We start from the raw sequence: 15,350 nt of genomic DNA, 5'->3' as shown, positions 1-15,350 counted from the left end.
GCCACTCAGCACATTGGTGATGCCCATCCTGTATGGGCACAGCTTCTTTCCTGACCTAATCGGCCACATTTGTCTTGAAAAGACATTTGTTAGAGGCCGATGGTTAAGAAAACTTTCTCGCTTTTCCGAGAGAGCCACTGGGAAGGAATCTTTCTCTTTCCGTGGAATGTACTAGTGAAAGAGGAACCAGTTAGCGCCTGAACCTGCTGGCAACCATCTATGGCCGTGACGTGAGGTCGTTTTGCCTTGAAATGGCCCCCACAGAAGGCAGAGTGTAGTCAGAGGAAGAAAACAATCTTTGGTGACACTTTTGAGTGCTGTATTGGATTTTAGATGACTTCGCAATTATGCAGGCCAATGAATGACCTTTCTGAGGTAAGTATATCCTACTACTTTCTGATATAGCAGCCTACTAAAATGGTTAGAAAATCAAGCACTTTGGAAAAATTCCACAATAAAAACAGTAAAAAACAAACAAACAAAAAAACCTGTTAAAATGTCAGATATTCTAATGGGTGTGCAGTGGGCCAAGTAAAATCATTACAAGCTGTTATAATAAGCAATTATCCTTTACAGATTATCTACCATGTACCAAGCCCTGAACTAAGCCTGTTCTATGCAGTATCTCAATTAACCTCCACCACAATCCCATGAACAGGGTTCTATAAATATCCCCATTGTACAGATGAGGAAACAAGGACTCCAAGAGTTTAAATAATCTGCTCAATGGTACAGTAAGAAAAAGGCCAAACAAGGATCGAGTCCTATTACTCTAACTCCCAAACCCCTACTCAGATCCAGGGCACAGCTGCCTTCCTAGGCACATAGCGTACATAATCTAATCCTCACACCACTCTCCAGGGCAGGGCCAGTAACAGATGTGGAAATTCATATTCACAGAAATTCATACTCCCACAGCTAGCGATTATGCAAAAGGGTGAGCCACACCCAGGGCCCGGAGTATTTCGTCTTAGAGACTAACAGGCAAGATCATTGAGATGTGGAAAGAACCTTCAAAACCTGGCACTCAACAGGGCCTTCAAGATTCCTAATTCATCCCCTTCTTTTTGTACTTGAAGAACTAAGGCCCAGAGACGTTTCGTATCCTGCCCAGGGCAACACAGCATGTGAGTGGCACGAACACAACTAGGATGCAGGTCTTCTGTCAAAAGAGAGCTTTTACCTAACACAGAACTGCCTTTGATGAGCTTCGTGTGTGGGGTGCCTGCTGAACATGCTTGATTTGGGAACCCCAGGGCCAGTTCTTCTGATAACGGCCCCCTAATTTTCCCTAGAGAAACAACCCCTCCCTCTCTATGCCTAGAGACCTGTGTGCTCACACAGGCTGCTGTGATCCCCCAAGGACATCCTAAAGCATCGCTTTATGCTGACTTCAGGTGGGACCCCAAACAGGGAAGGGAACCCATTGCCTCATACTGACACCTGGACCAGTCACCACCATAGACGGAAATCAGGCCACTTAGGAGGGCCAGACTCCAAGGGAATTTAAAAGCACAATCCCATGGAAATACAGACAGGGTTCAAAGCGGTTCCTATGGAACATGATTCAGTGATAGCACACATGGTCTTGGGGAGCATTATTAATAAGAAAATTAATAAGCGTCTTAGATCTATATAGTGCTTGGCAGCTCTCCAAGCACAGTCCTACGCACCATCTGATCTGGGACCCGCGCTCACTCTGGAGTAGACAGCATCTCTACGTTACAAATCAGAAGACAGAAATGTGAAATGGTTATAGCTGGTCATTGGACTGTGCCCGTAATTCTCATCCTTTGATTCCGCACTTCTTTTATTCCACAAACGGAAATCCCACAAATATGCTTTTGCCTGGGGATGTGTCCACACACCCACAGATCAAAGCGAAAGAACCAAGTCTCCACAAGAAAAAACAAAACCCAACATAATCAATGTTTTTATTGAGGTATTTATTTCCACAGGCTAATGAGTCCATTAACGGACATTTGCATCAATTGATATATGAGTGCACAAAATGGTGAAGGTAAATTTGGCCCCATCGTTTGACTTGCAAAGTGGTAGATTTCAACACTCTGAGCGATGGATGGTGGCATAGGAGCTTAGAATTTGGGTTCTGGAGACAGGCTGCCTGGACTTGAACCTCAGCTCGGCCATTGCTACCTGGGGAATGCTGGGCAAGTTGCCTAACCTCTCTGTGGCTTAGTTTCCTCGTCTATAAAATTGGGGTAATTATGGTACCTAACTCATGAAGTTGTTTGAAGATTAAATGAAATTATATACAAAAAGATGCTCAGAACAGTGCCTGGCATGTAAGAAACCCTTGATAGATGTTAGTGGTTCATGTTTTTGTCACACTCCACATTATGATCCTGATCGGTGTTATTGATGGCCCAACCAAAATTTTAGTTTGCAGGAAAATGAGCTTCAGAAGTCAAACTTTATTTTTTTTTTCTTTTTTCAAATATATTTTATTGATTTTTTACAGAGAGGAAGGGAGAGAGATAGAGAGTTAGAAACATCGATGAGAGAGAAACATCGATCAGCTGCCTCCTGCACATCTCCCACCGGGGATGTGCCCGCAACCCAGGCACATGCCCCTGACCGGAATCGAACCCGGGACCCTTGAGTCCGCAGGCCGACGCTCCATCCACTGAGCCAAACCGGTCTCGGCCAGAAGTCAAACTTTAAATGGGAATGCTGCATTTGGGATTTGTTTATTCCTGCTATGGTCTTTAGCAGTAAAAACGCCATGCATTTATGTCACTCTTTATATCGTCCAAAGCCTTTCTGAAAATATTCTCTCATTTACTCCTCAATAACAAGAGGCCTGAAGTCATTTTCACCCTGGACAGATACGGAACCTGAGACTGGAAGTGTTCGGCTAACTTAATGAGCAGTAGAGCCACACCAGCCAGGCAGGTATAACCATTTTGGAAACCCAGTTACTATCTACCAACCAGTTTAGTATCTACTAAAGCTGAACATGGAAAACCTATGACTTAACCATTCCACTCCTGGGAACATCATGGATCTAGTCCAGTGATGGCGAACCTATTTTTTTGGTTGATTTTTCTTTGTTAAATGGCATTTAAATATATAAAATAAATATCAAAAATATAAGTCTTTGTTTTACTATGGTTGCAAATATCAAAAAATTTCTATATGTGACACGGCACCAGAGTTAAGTTAGGGTTTTTCAAAATGCTGACACGCCGAGCTCAAAAGGTTTGCCATCACTGATCTAGTCAAATAACATAGACCCAGTTGTTGGGGAGGTGCATTCTAAAGTCTGCGGGAGAAGAAAAGAAAAATCCCCCCAAAGCAAAATTACTCTTGAACTTTCCTTAAATTTTCCATAACACACCGAATCCACCACCGAATGTGTGCTAACCAGATTATATAACAGTTCATTTAATCCTCACATCTCTATGAGACAGGTCCCATCAACCCAAGGTTACAGATGGGCTCAGAGGGGTAGAAAAACGTGCCCAAGGTCACACGGCTAAATCGGAAAGTGCTAGGATTTAAACTTGATCCCAGTCAGTCCCCACACTCTTACCCATTTTGTCCTACCTTTCCGGCTGGTTGCCTTCCTGAGGAGGCAAACCCGGTAAAGGAAGGAAGAGAAGAGGGCACCTGACACTTCCCTGTGCCCCAACTTCCCTCGCTCCTACTTCCCCCAGCAACCCAGATGCTGGCCTACCTCAGGGAGACGTGGCCTTGGGTTCTCCTCTCCTCCAGTTTCCCATTCAGAGCCTCAGCCTAGACCAGGAGTCTGTAAATTACAGCCCACAGGCCAAATCCAGCCCATCACCTGTTTCCAAAATAAAGTTTTATTGGAACATAGCCAGATCCATTAGTCTATGTACAGCCTGTGGTTGCATTTGCCCTACAAGGGCAGAGTTGAGTAGCTGTAACACAAACCACGTGGCCCTCGGTTCCTAATCTATCTACTATTTGGCTCTTTATAGAAAGAAGATTGTCAACCCTTCGCCGACTAATAAACTTCCTGCAGTCAGACCCCTATAGGGACCAGGAGGACGTTGATTTCAGCATGTCCTGGCCCCAAACAACAAGTCTCCTGGTCACTCGGGCTCCATCCCCAAAGACAGACATCTGGATGCTTTCTGTTCTAACTGCCCCCGCCTCCCCTCCTCTGGTAGCTAATCCTGGGTGGACTTGTCTGGGGCAAGGTGACCACAGTCATCTGAGAATTGCACTGCTATGGAGTCACTCCACGGCACTGTAGTATTTTGCATATCCTTGACAACACCACATTAAATTTGTTACAAGCCTTATTTGATCCCAACACTAAACTCTGCTCACGCATATTCCATCTTCATAACTAGTTGTGAAATATGTTCAGTTGCTCACAATTTACATAAAATCAAAGGTCAGGAGTGGGGGGCTATTAGCTCATACCCCAAGTTAATTCTTGATGTGGCTGATGAAAGGAAACTACTACAAAGCTAGCAGCCCCCAGAGAAGTTGAGATTCTTTAAACTGCATATCAAGAGAATCATTAGTAAGCTTATGAATTGTGTAGTGATTTAAAATTTCTAAAACCAAAGCTATCCGCTTAAGTTAAACAATTTTTGTCTTGACTAAAGCCTTCAGTAAAATAGCATTGAGGTTCCCTAAGTACATCTGAACTTTGCAAGTTTGAATTTTATACCAGGAAAGGAGGCTAGGACACTTTCCTATCCTAATCGTTCAATTCAAGGCATAACTTTGAAAAATAACAGCTACAGCCCGGCTGGTGTGGCTCAGTGGTTGAGTGTCAACCTATGAACCAGGACGTCACAGTTTGAATCCTGGTCAGGGCAAATGCCCGAATTGCAGACTTGATCCCCAGTGTGAGGCATGCAAGAGGCAGCCAATCAATGATTCTCTCTCATCATTGATGTTTCTATCTCTCTCTCACCCTCTTCCTGACTCTCTGAAATCAATAAAAATATATTTTTAAAAATAATAAAAATAATAGCTACAGTTTTCTAAACTTTTAAATTGGATGAGGCTCTGTTTTTATATACATGAGCTCATTTAATCTTCCCAACATCCATATAAATAAGTACTATTATTATCCACATTTTGCAATGGAGGAAACTAAGGGGAAGAATGATGAATACACTTGCAAAAGTTCCCATCGCCATCTAGACAGACCTCAGTGTATATTCCCTTTTGCCCCGTAGTGTCCTATACACATCTCATAGGGAGTCATCATCTGGGAGAAACCCTGTTTATGATTAGGGAGAGATTCAGCTGTTATTTTCTCAAAAAGCACAGATTGCATTCCTATTGAACAGCAGGCACTGTTCTGGGTTCTGCAGCATGAGTTCACTGTGTCGTCAGCACGGCCCTGCCAGTTCTATCATGCTTTTCATTTTTCAGATGCGTAACCTGGGGCTCAGAGAGGTTGAGTAACATGGCCACCGTCACGGAGTGAGTACAGGACAGAGCCGTTAGGACCCAACAAAGGAATGGGCAGCTGCAAAGTGCTTGGATGCCCCTCAGGAGAGCACAGTCTTGAGACATCAAATGTCTAAAGTTGGAGACGCGGAGCGATGACGCATTTGATTGAGCAAGTCTGTGCGCTGGAGCTGGGGTAAAAGGAGTAAGAAATGTAAAGTTCTCAAGGGGCAGTGAGAAGAGAGCAACATGGGAAGCTGGGGTGGGGAAAAGGGCACCGAAGGAAACCCTCACAGCACAGCCATGCAGGGACTTTGGAGGCAAGAAATCCCCGGAGAGAGGTTGAAGTCTGCAGTGGCGTGGGCGCCCGTGTGTGCATATGCATGTGTGTGTGTGTGTGTGTGTGTGTGCGCGCGCGCGCGCGCGCACCCCACATCCCTTCCTCAGAGCTCGCCAGGAGATGGTTAGAGAGTCCACCATGCTCACTGATGTGCAAGGAGATTCTCTTAGGGTAACTCAACGAGGCATCAAGATCTGGAGTGTTTCAAGGCTACAACAGAGACTATCTGTGTGGACACAAAAGGCCCAGCCCCAGGCGCCCACTGACAGCCACCCACACCCCATACATCATCCACAGGGAGCTTATTTCGGTTCCTTCTTGACAACCACACAATTCAACGGAATCAAGTGTTCTGTGGTACCAGGTACCAACCCAGACAAAGAAGACTCATAACAAGGTGTTTGAGACTCAACTTCCCCGTCACTCACTAGGAAACAGGCCCTTTGCCCATATTAACTCCTCTACCCCTCACGCAACCCTGTAAAGTAGGTGCTACTATGATCGTTTTACAGAAGAGAAACTGCGGCACAGAGAAGTTCAGTGGCCGGATGGAAACCCCACAGTTGCTGGTGACGAACACGTGTTAGCTGGGACTACACCTCAGGCCGGCTGGTTTCAGAGGCTAGGATCCAAACCACGCCAGGCACCCCTCACTTTATTGCTCTCTGTTTTATTGCGCTTCACAGATGTCACTTTTTTATTTCGTTGTTGTTGTTAATCCTCATCCGAGGATATTTTCCCATTGATTTTTAAAGTGAAAGGGAGGGGGAGAGACAGAGAGAGAAAAACATTGATGTGAGAGTGATACATTGATTGGTTGCCTCCCGCATGTGCCCTGCCTGGGATCGAGCCTGAAACTGAGGTACATGCTCTTGACCAGAATCGAACCCGGGACCCTTCAGTCTGCGGGCTGATGCCCTATCCACTGAGCCAACCTGCCTAGGGCCACGAATGTTACTTTTTTTTTTTTCAAACTGAAGGCAAGGCCCTCCACCAGCAAGAAGATGAAGATGGCTCAGTTTGTTGAGGTGGTCTGGACGGAGCCCGCAATGTCCAAGGCAGTACAGGCACTGAGAGATGCAGTAATGGCAGTCATCGCGGGGCCCTCTAACCTCAGTCCACAGCTCCTGCCCACACCCTACCTCGCAGTCTTCTTCAAGGCCGAGTTCTTGGGCAATGCAGATAAGGGCGATGGATTTTGAGGTGTCTGGCTTTTCACACAGGAAAAGACACAGGGGAATGAACGCATGGGACTCGAGGCGGATGGTGCCCGGGCCCCTCCCTGCTCTGAGCACAGCCTCTGTGATCTGATTACATCTAAGGGCAGGTCCTCGGCTCACCTGCTGCTTCAGAAAGAGACAGCGTTTGGCAACACAACAAAGCCAAGGCTGCCTCTGACCAGAACACGGGGACCAGGACAGAACTGTCTTTGATGTATTCAACGTTTTCAAAACCTGAAACCTCTTTGAACCTTGGACATTGGTCCAGTGGCTTACAAAGTCTTTGACAGGGGAGTGAAAAACATAAAAATATTAAGACTTGGGGATCCCCAATAACACAGCTAATGGCCGCTTTACTTCTCGCCCCGAGCGCGGTAGAACTTCTTCCATGAGACGTAAGAAAGACAGAGAGTTAACAACCTGGTGTGGTCAGAAGGGAGGAGGCTCCTCCTCTTCGAGGAACCATTAACGTTTAGAGTCATTTTCACAATGACGTTGAGCCACTTACTTTGCCATTACGTGGGGAATAAGCGTTGATGGGGTGTTCTGTGAGCACAGCTGCACGCCAACATCTGGAATGACCTGTGGAATCCTAGAGTCAACATCTGGCTGCAGCCCGCTCCTCCAGAGAGCTCCCCGCCAGGCTTCACAGCCAATGACAGGTCAGGGGGTGCAGGCTGTCCTGCCCCGGTGAGAAACAGTAGCTTCTGCTCTGTCTTAAGTACAAAGAGTCAAGGTCTATGCTCCTGGCCACACGAATCAATGGCTCACCTAGTAAAGTCAATAGCAAAGGCTACTGAGCCTCTCTAACAGGCTCTGTCCATGACGCTTATAACATGAGGTGGGTGCTGGGATCACTCCTGTTTCATAAGTCAACTCAAGTGCGGAGGGGGTGAATTAGATGCTCAAGCCCACGCATCTAGTTAGTGGATGTAGGTTTATTCTGATGCCGGATTCCATGCTTTTAACCACCACCCTATCCTGGCTCCCAGGTGGGTGGCGATAAACAGTGGTGCCCGTGGATTACAGAGCACAGGGGCTGCCTCAGACCTTAGCAGCCGTATTTCCACGCACCTGCTCAGTGACAATGAATTGAGACGTGGAGAGCACAGCAATGGCATCCTCAGCACACGGAGATGGTACTCTCCACCTTCAGGCAGAGCACCCCCCCCCCCCCCCCGCCCGCTAGCCTTCACTTGCATCCTCTTGCATTTTCCCACCTGCCCTTTTCCTTCTCCCTTTCCCAAAGCCATGATAACAGACAGTCAGGTGACTGACAACGAGGGGCAAAGCAACTGTTTTGATCCATCACCTCGATGTCTTTCCCTCTCTGAGCCACCCTCTAGATCAGGGGTCCTCAAACTTTTTAAACAGGGGGCCAGTTCACTGTCCCTCAGACCGTTGGAGGGCCGGACTATAGTTTAAAAAAAAAAAACTATGAACAAATTCCTATGCACACTGCACATATCTTATTTTGAAGTAAAACAACAAAACGGGAACAAATACAATATTTGTATTTGCATGTGGCCCGCGGGCCGTAGTTTGAGGACCCCTGCTCTAGATCTCTAGATCTAAATAGGCAATAGATTTATACACGTTTATCACAAATGGCATTCAGTGCAAAGTCTCCCGCCCACCCTGTTCGCAGCCCCAAGCACTACCTATTACTATTTTCTTGTGCTTCCTTCCAAACTCTCTTTATGTACACGTAAGACACTACACACTTATGCTACCCCTTTCACTCCTGCCCATTTTCATGGAGCCCTTCCCATGAGAATACCCGGAGAGAGCATCTTTATTCTTTTTTATAGAGGCACGGTATTCCATTTCGTGGACAGACTATGTTTACTAAACTTCCCCCTGTAAACAAACATTCAGGTGGTCTTCAACCTCCTTTCTATTCATAAGTTGATACTTTCACTCCTTGTGTCTAGATCTCAGCTGGTTAGGAGGGAGATGCTGGGCATCCCCAAATTCCCACACTCCCCACCACTGTGTCTACCAGAGCCAAGAAGCAAAGCCTACTCAACAGGAGCCCCAATGCACTAGGTCTTGCTGTACCAGGAGAGAGCGCCATGTTCGCCTTGCCCCAAAGTTCCCATTGCTCCTCTGCCCAGAAAAAAAGTGACGTCTTGAGCGAGGTCATCTATACATAGAACATTTTAAAATCTAATGTCAGGGGGCTCGTTAAGATAACATACAATTTAACCCAGCCGAGCCTGCCAGCTCCAGGGGGCCATTGGGGGCCAGGCAACACTCATCTCCACTAGCACATCAGCACCCCTAGCCCGCCCCCATCCAAGCCAGAGATGCAGCCCTGTGGTTGTGAAAATGTCACATGGGTGTTCGATTTGTCATCAAGAAATAGTATGTGGCCCTAGCCGCTTTGGCTCAGTGGATAGAGCGTTGGCCTGCAGACTGAAGGGTTCCAGGTTCGATTCCGGTCAAGAGCACATGTGCAGGTTGTCAGCTCGATCCCCAGTGTGGGGCATACAGGAGGCAGCCGATCAATGATTCTCTCTCATCATTGATGTTTCTATCTCTCTCTCCCTCTCCCTTCCTCTCTGAAGTCAATAAAAATATATAAAAAGAAAAAAAGATAGTGCTTTTTCTCTTACCATACATTTTCACTGAAAACAGCGATGCCAAGCAGCCATCCCCTCAGCATAGGACTAGCACTAAAAACTGTGCATGAGGACAACTACATGCCCTTTGATTTGTCCTGACATTCTTGCCTTCCCTAAGCCCCGTCACTGCATTCTCAAGCTCACTCCTCCCTCCTCCCTCCCTGTCACGGATGCTGCTGGTGCCCTGCCCACATTCTCGTGGGTGGCACCATTGCAGGCCGCACAGACCTGGCTTTCCATGACTGGCATCTGAATCCCTTTGCCTTATGCTTTCTCTGGCTGCCAGTATTCATCCAGCAATGAATACCACCATCGCCACCCCCACAGCCCTCAACCGATGACTGACCAAAGTCGCTATAAAGACATTTCCCGGCTCCCTAGCCATGCAGGTGGGAACAGGCCCAGGGCCGCGCCCTGTGTTGTTTCCAATGTCCTCAGCAGGATCAGGCCCACTGTGGCAACTTGCCTGAACACATACCATTGGCTGCCTTCTCTTGCCCATCTCACTCTACTAACGGTACACTTTGAAAGCCATCCCCGTACACCATCATCTTATTCTTATCATCACTCCCAGTTGCAGGTGAAGAGAGTGAGGCTCAGAGCGATTAAATGACTTACCCAAAATCTGGGCTGAACTATGGTACAAAAACACACCATGCCCAGCGAGCAGCCTTTCCTCTACATCCTACCACGTCCGAGCACGGATGATGAAACACCATGTTTAGTAATTTCTTGGCTATGAAGCGTATTTTGGTGAAAATGGGTCAGAGAAGAGTTTATAGAAAGTTCTCACAGTTTGGGCTGTTCTAAGAAACTCACCCAAACATCTCCAGCTCGTCCCCTCTCTGAGCCATACACAGCACTCGCTGTTCCGGGGGCTGCCGAATGGGATGTGCTCTCACGGCTGGTCCGACACATCGGCCACCATCTAAGCCCGTTGGGCAACACCCAGAAACACTGCCTGTAGCAGTCGGCTATTGCTGCCAAGTAAGGACGTGTGACTTACAAAAACAAGCCTTTCTTTTCTTGCTCACAGGTGCGCAGTGTGGCGAGGGCAACTCTGATTCAGGTCGGGTTTGGGTCTGATCCATGTGACTAGTTCTGGGGCCCAGAGAGCAGGGGTTGGCTACGCAAAGCGTGCTCTCCTCATAGTGGTTACAGGAGCCCAGAGAAGTCACACTGCGAGCATTATTTAAAGCCTCTGCTACAGTCAGACCCACTCACATGCCATTGGCCGAAGCAAGTCACTGATTAAGCCCCAGGTCAGTGGGGCCAGATGTATACTATGCCCCAAGGTGCAGGGGAGGTGAGGAAAGATTTGCTGAGTAATACTCCAAATCTTTCATGTCAGCTGAAAGCTTGATTCCCAGGAAGGGAGTGGAGCACATCTCTTCCAAATTCCGTAAAGCTAGGGACGGATACTGCCCCATTCATGAAGGTAGCCTGCCAGAGGACCTTTCCTGAAGGACCCTGCGGGGGGCAGGGGAGGGGGGAGAAATGGCAGTCTCCCAGAGAGATCCCCAACACGGAAATGATCTAGTGGAGATTGGGATATTTCACGTCAGCTACTTCCCTCCTCCTGATCTCCCCCAAATCAAGCTTTCAGGTCCCCCCTCCGAGAGGACTGGACCTGCAGACAGAGAGAAAGGCCGATGTGGGTGATGCATAAGCTCCATCCTACACAATTTCTAGCAATGCAAGGGACGACTTCCATGACTTCTGGCTATTTAACAAAACAAACACAGTAATATTAATGTAATACCGCAACAAGAGAGAACAAAACGCTGGCTATTGATAACAAAACAAAGCAATGCCAATGCAACACAGCAATGACAGAAAAACCAAACTTCAGGCATGTTAACATTTTCAGGACTATTTTTGCAAAATAAAAGTTTCTTTTGCTGCTGAAGCATATCTTATTCAGAGTCCTCAGATTTGGCTTGGCAAGACTTTAAGAGAGTAACTTCCACTCCCCGCTTTTTTACCATCTGCTGGGCCTTAGCCGCTAACTTCTTCAGGTGACCCTATGCTGACACCTTGGTCTCTTGCGTAGTAAGATGCCGCCAATGCGAAGATGTTGTTGATGCTAGGCTGGTGCCCCTGGACCAGGCTGCTTGGACCGTTGGCCTTGGTACTGAGTCGGCACTAGTCCCAGTCAAATCAGCCCCGTCCGTGCCGGTGGAAGTGTCTCACCAGACCCAAAGTCCCAGGGAGCTATCAGGTCACACAAGAAAGAAACAACCAAAGCCTAGAAACAATGCAACTGCCGCAAGAGCTTACAATCTAGGTTAGAAATAAGAGTTACTTCCTCAAACAACATCAACCATAGCCATTTTTTGCTTTGCAGTGGCTTAAACAAAACCTAAGAGATTTCTACCTTATTTTGTACCTCTTATTCTTATTTTCTACCACTTACTTTCTAACGCTTATTTTCTACTTAAGAAATTTAAAAACGCTCCAATAAGCATCGTTTTTAGGGATCCCCTTCCTAGGATCCTGAATTTTCCATGTTTTACACCAAGCTATTACCAAACCTCGGCTCCTTACCTTTTGCTTTCAGCTTTTCCTTTTATTTTTCTACTCTTGCTTTCTGCGCACGCCTCACTGGAGCCTCCTTTCACTTGACCACTGCAGTAACCCCGAACTCAGGCCCCTTTCGGGCACCATTTGTGCCGCGCCAGCACGGCCAAGGGTGACCCTGAGAGGGGGCGGTGAAGGCTTTAGAAAAGACAGACAAGAGAAGAAAGCTGGGTCGGGGTGGGCCGCTGTCCTCTCTGATGGAGTGCTAGTGACAGTGCCACGGACTGCAAGCCATGTATTTTATAGCCAGATTCTACCAGGCAAAGTAAGGGCGTGGTCAAGATGTTTACAACATTCTCCTGGGTTTCGAGCCTACTCAACTACATGCACCTGAACTCTATCAAGCCCGCATCACTCAGGCACATGGGGCCACGTGTTTGGACCATAGGTTCAAGCTCACAACTACAGCTGTTGGCTATAATTGTGCTGGGAGGGCTCTGCCCTCCAAGCTGGGACTTACACGTGGCCATGAGAGGGCTGTGCCCTCTCATCAGTCCAAGGCTTGAACCTGTCCAAACACTGTAGCCGCTCTCCACAGTAAGGGACCTCAGGTGGGCCAAGGATGCAATCGGGTGCCCGTGGGGAAAGATTGCTGGAAGGAGTGGGGAGGGGCTTCTGGATAAAGTTTCTTCACGCCAAGGAGAAAGCTCTGGAAAGAAACCGACGCTCCCTTCTTTCTCTGACCCTCGCCATGTCTAGGTGTCACTGCCAGAGCCCCACGCCTTCCTGAAGTTGAAAACAGCCGGAAGATGGCAGATCAGAGAAATGGAAACACGGACAAACATCCTGAGGGCATCACTGAACTGCCGCAGGAGCGTCCCCTGCACGTGCCTGACAGGCCCTCGCTTGTAAAGGAGATGGTAAAACATCCCGGGGCGAGGCTCCTGCCTCACAGTAAGGGCGTCTTGGCCCGCATCTCCCTCAGCCACAGACCAGCAGCGCACAGGTGGGCAATCACTTAGCGTCACAAGTTCCATGTTTGCACCCATACCTGGGTCCTAGAACTGTGGCGAGGATTAAACGGCACGGACATAAAATACCTGAAGCCTGGCGGTGCCTGGTGCAGGCACAAATGCCTCGCCGGGATGATTTTTATTAGAGGGTTTTGGGGTGCCATCCAGCAAGAACTTCCTGCTCCTCTCCTTCCTCTTTGTCTCCCCACCCGGACTCCTTCTCCCCACCAGGGTTCAGATCCCTCAGAGAGCCCGATGGAGCCTACGGGGGGAGCGGGGGACTGACCACAGACCCTCCCCCAGCTCCAGGCCCCAGCCGAAGGAGGAAGAGGAGCGTCCACTCGGCACCATGTTTTACAGTCTGGGTTATTCCACAGACGTGGACATACCAGTTACTGAATTGAGACCGTGTTGGAACCAGCAAGGCAGCCAGAAGAGTCATGGACCGGCCCTAAGGTTCATCCCTGGGCCAGGAAAGAGTGCGATCGCACAGAAAAAACTTAGGGGCAGTGACAGGCAAACATGAAGTTGGCTTCCTGAAAACACCCTGGGAGTCCTGTTTATTTAACATCCTCCCCCTGTGGCAACGTAGCCCGTGTCTGGCCAAGTGAGAGACAGCGCTCACTGAGCAACTGTTATCATTCTACATTCCTTCCCTCACCGCTAAGCAATTCCACCTGCTTCTTCGAGCAAGACAAAAGCTAAGGACAGCGGACAAACCATCGAACAGCGGCTGCGTTCCTCTAGCCAACAAGTCAAGTCCTGCCAAGCCCGAGACAGAACGCCACCCTCCGTAGCCCCAGACCAGTCCCAGGGCGGGGCAGGCTTTAGAATCACACGGCACTCCAGAGAGAACTGAGTTCGAGTCCTGCCCCTGCCATTTGTGACCCCTGGGCAAGTTACTTAACGTTCCTATACTTCCATTCCCTCGTCTGCGAAATAGATATAATAAAAGCACCCCTTCCACAGAGGCACTCGGTGGGAGAAAGGAGGAAGTAGGTGCCAACTCTGAGAACAGTGCCCAGCTGGGGGCAGAGGCTCCGAGACACATGGCGATCGCTCTACATCACTGCCACTCAAAGGGAAGCCTTGGCCTGCCGCAAAGAACATTATGCGAGAGGTGTGGTGAGGGAAAGCACAGATTCTAGAACCAGACTGCCTGGGTGCAAGCATGTGAGAACTGGAAGCACATTGTACAAGTATTTGCTCTAATTGCTGCCAATAGATAAAGATGCATATAGCACTGTGTCCGCAGATGCAATACAGGTAGTCAGAGCTTAGTCACGGCAGCTGTTATTAAGGGAAGGGGCATCTCAATCAACTCACGTAAGTCCTGAAGTTTCTAGTCACCAAGAGACTTCAGAGGCACTGAATGGGGGTCAGACAGGCAGTCACCTCAGTTGCTTTTCTTGTTTGTTGGCAGAATGTCTCGAACCCAGAAGCCCATCCTGCTGGGTCCCGGCCTTCGGCACCGCCTCCAACCGCCCTTCTCCCCAGCAGCTCTCAGCCTCTCTCCTGTGTTACCTGGTCTGGTTCCTTCCTCCAGGGCAGGTCTCACCTTGCGGGGCAGAGGCGAGGTCCCCAGCCTTCCAGCCTCCTGAGATGGTGGCATTGCAGGAGGCCCAGCTCCCCACCCCCGCCACTCCCTCCACCACTGCCTGGCTCTCCACTGCCTCCCCGCTGCCGGGGCCTGAGGACTGACAGAAAAGAGATGGTGAAGATGAAAAGCTGATACACCCCGCAGGAAATCATTGTTTAGCCAAATCCAGGACCGAAGAAAAACAAGTGTAACATTGGAGAAAGCAGAGCAAGGTGCCATTCAAGGCCATTGTCAGGGCCTCCTCGCTGTGCAAGGGGGAAACAATGGGGCCCTGTGTGTGCGAGGACAATGCTGTGTGTTATCAGCCGCTTCTGTGTCACTCCTGGGGACGGAAGGATGAGAAACGGGGTCGGATGCCTCTGGAATTCACGAATCAGAGCCACCAGACCAGTGGGAGCCCGTGGTGTTCTGTAACGGGGACAGGCACGCCTGCTCAGGAATGCCCGCACCCTCTCCTCTTCTGTAAGCACCTTCCAGAGACTCGCCTCGAGTGAGAGCTGAAAAGAACCACAAATATCACCTCTCCAAACACGCATATCCTCTGCTCCAAATCTTGGCTTGAGTGAGGGGGCACCTGGCTGGGACCACTGCCCAGCCACACAGCCTAGGCGTCGCCGTTGGCAA

Source organism: Myotis yumanensis, unplaced genomic scaffold (assembly GCF_028538775.1).
Source record: "Myotis yumanensis isolate MYYU_CA2020_CCGP unplaced genomic scaffold, mMyoYum1.0.hap1 SCAF_10, whole genome shotgun sequence".
Taxonomy (NCBI): domain Eukaryota; kingdom Metazoa; phylum Chordata; class Mammalia; order Chiroptera; family Vespertilionidae; genus Myotis; species Myotis yumanensis.
This window is presented reverse-complemented; position numbering follows the sequence as displayed.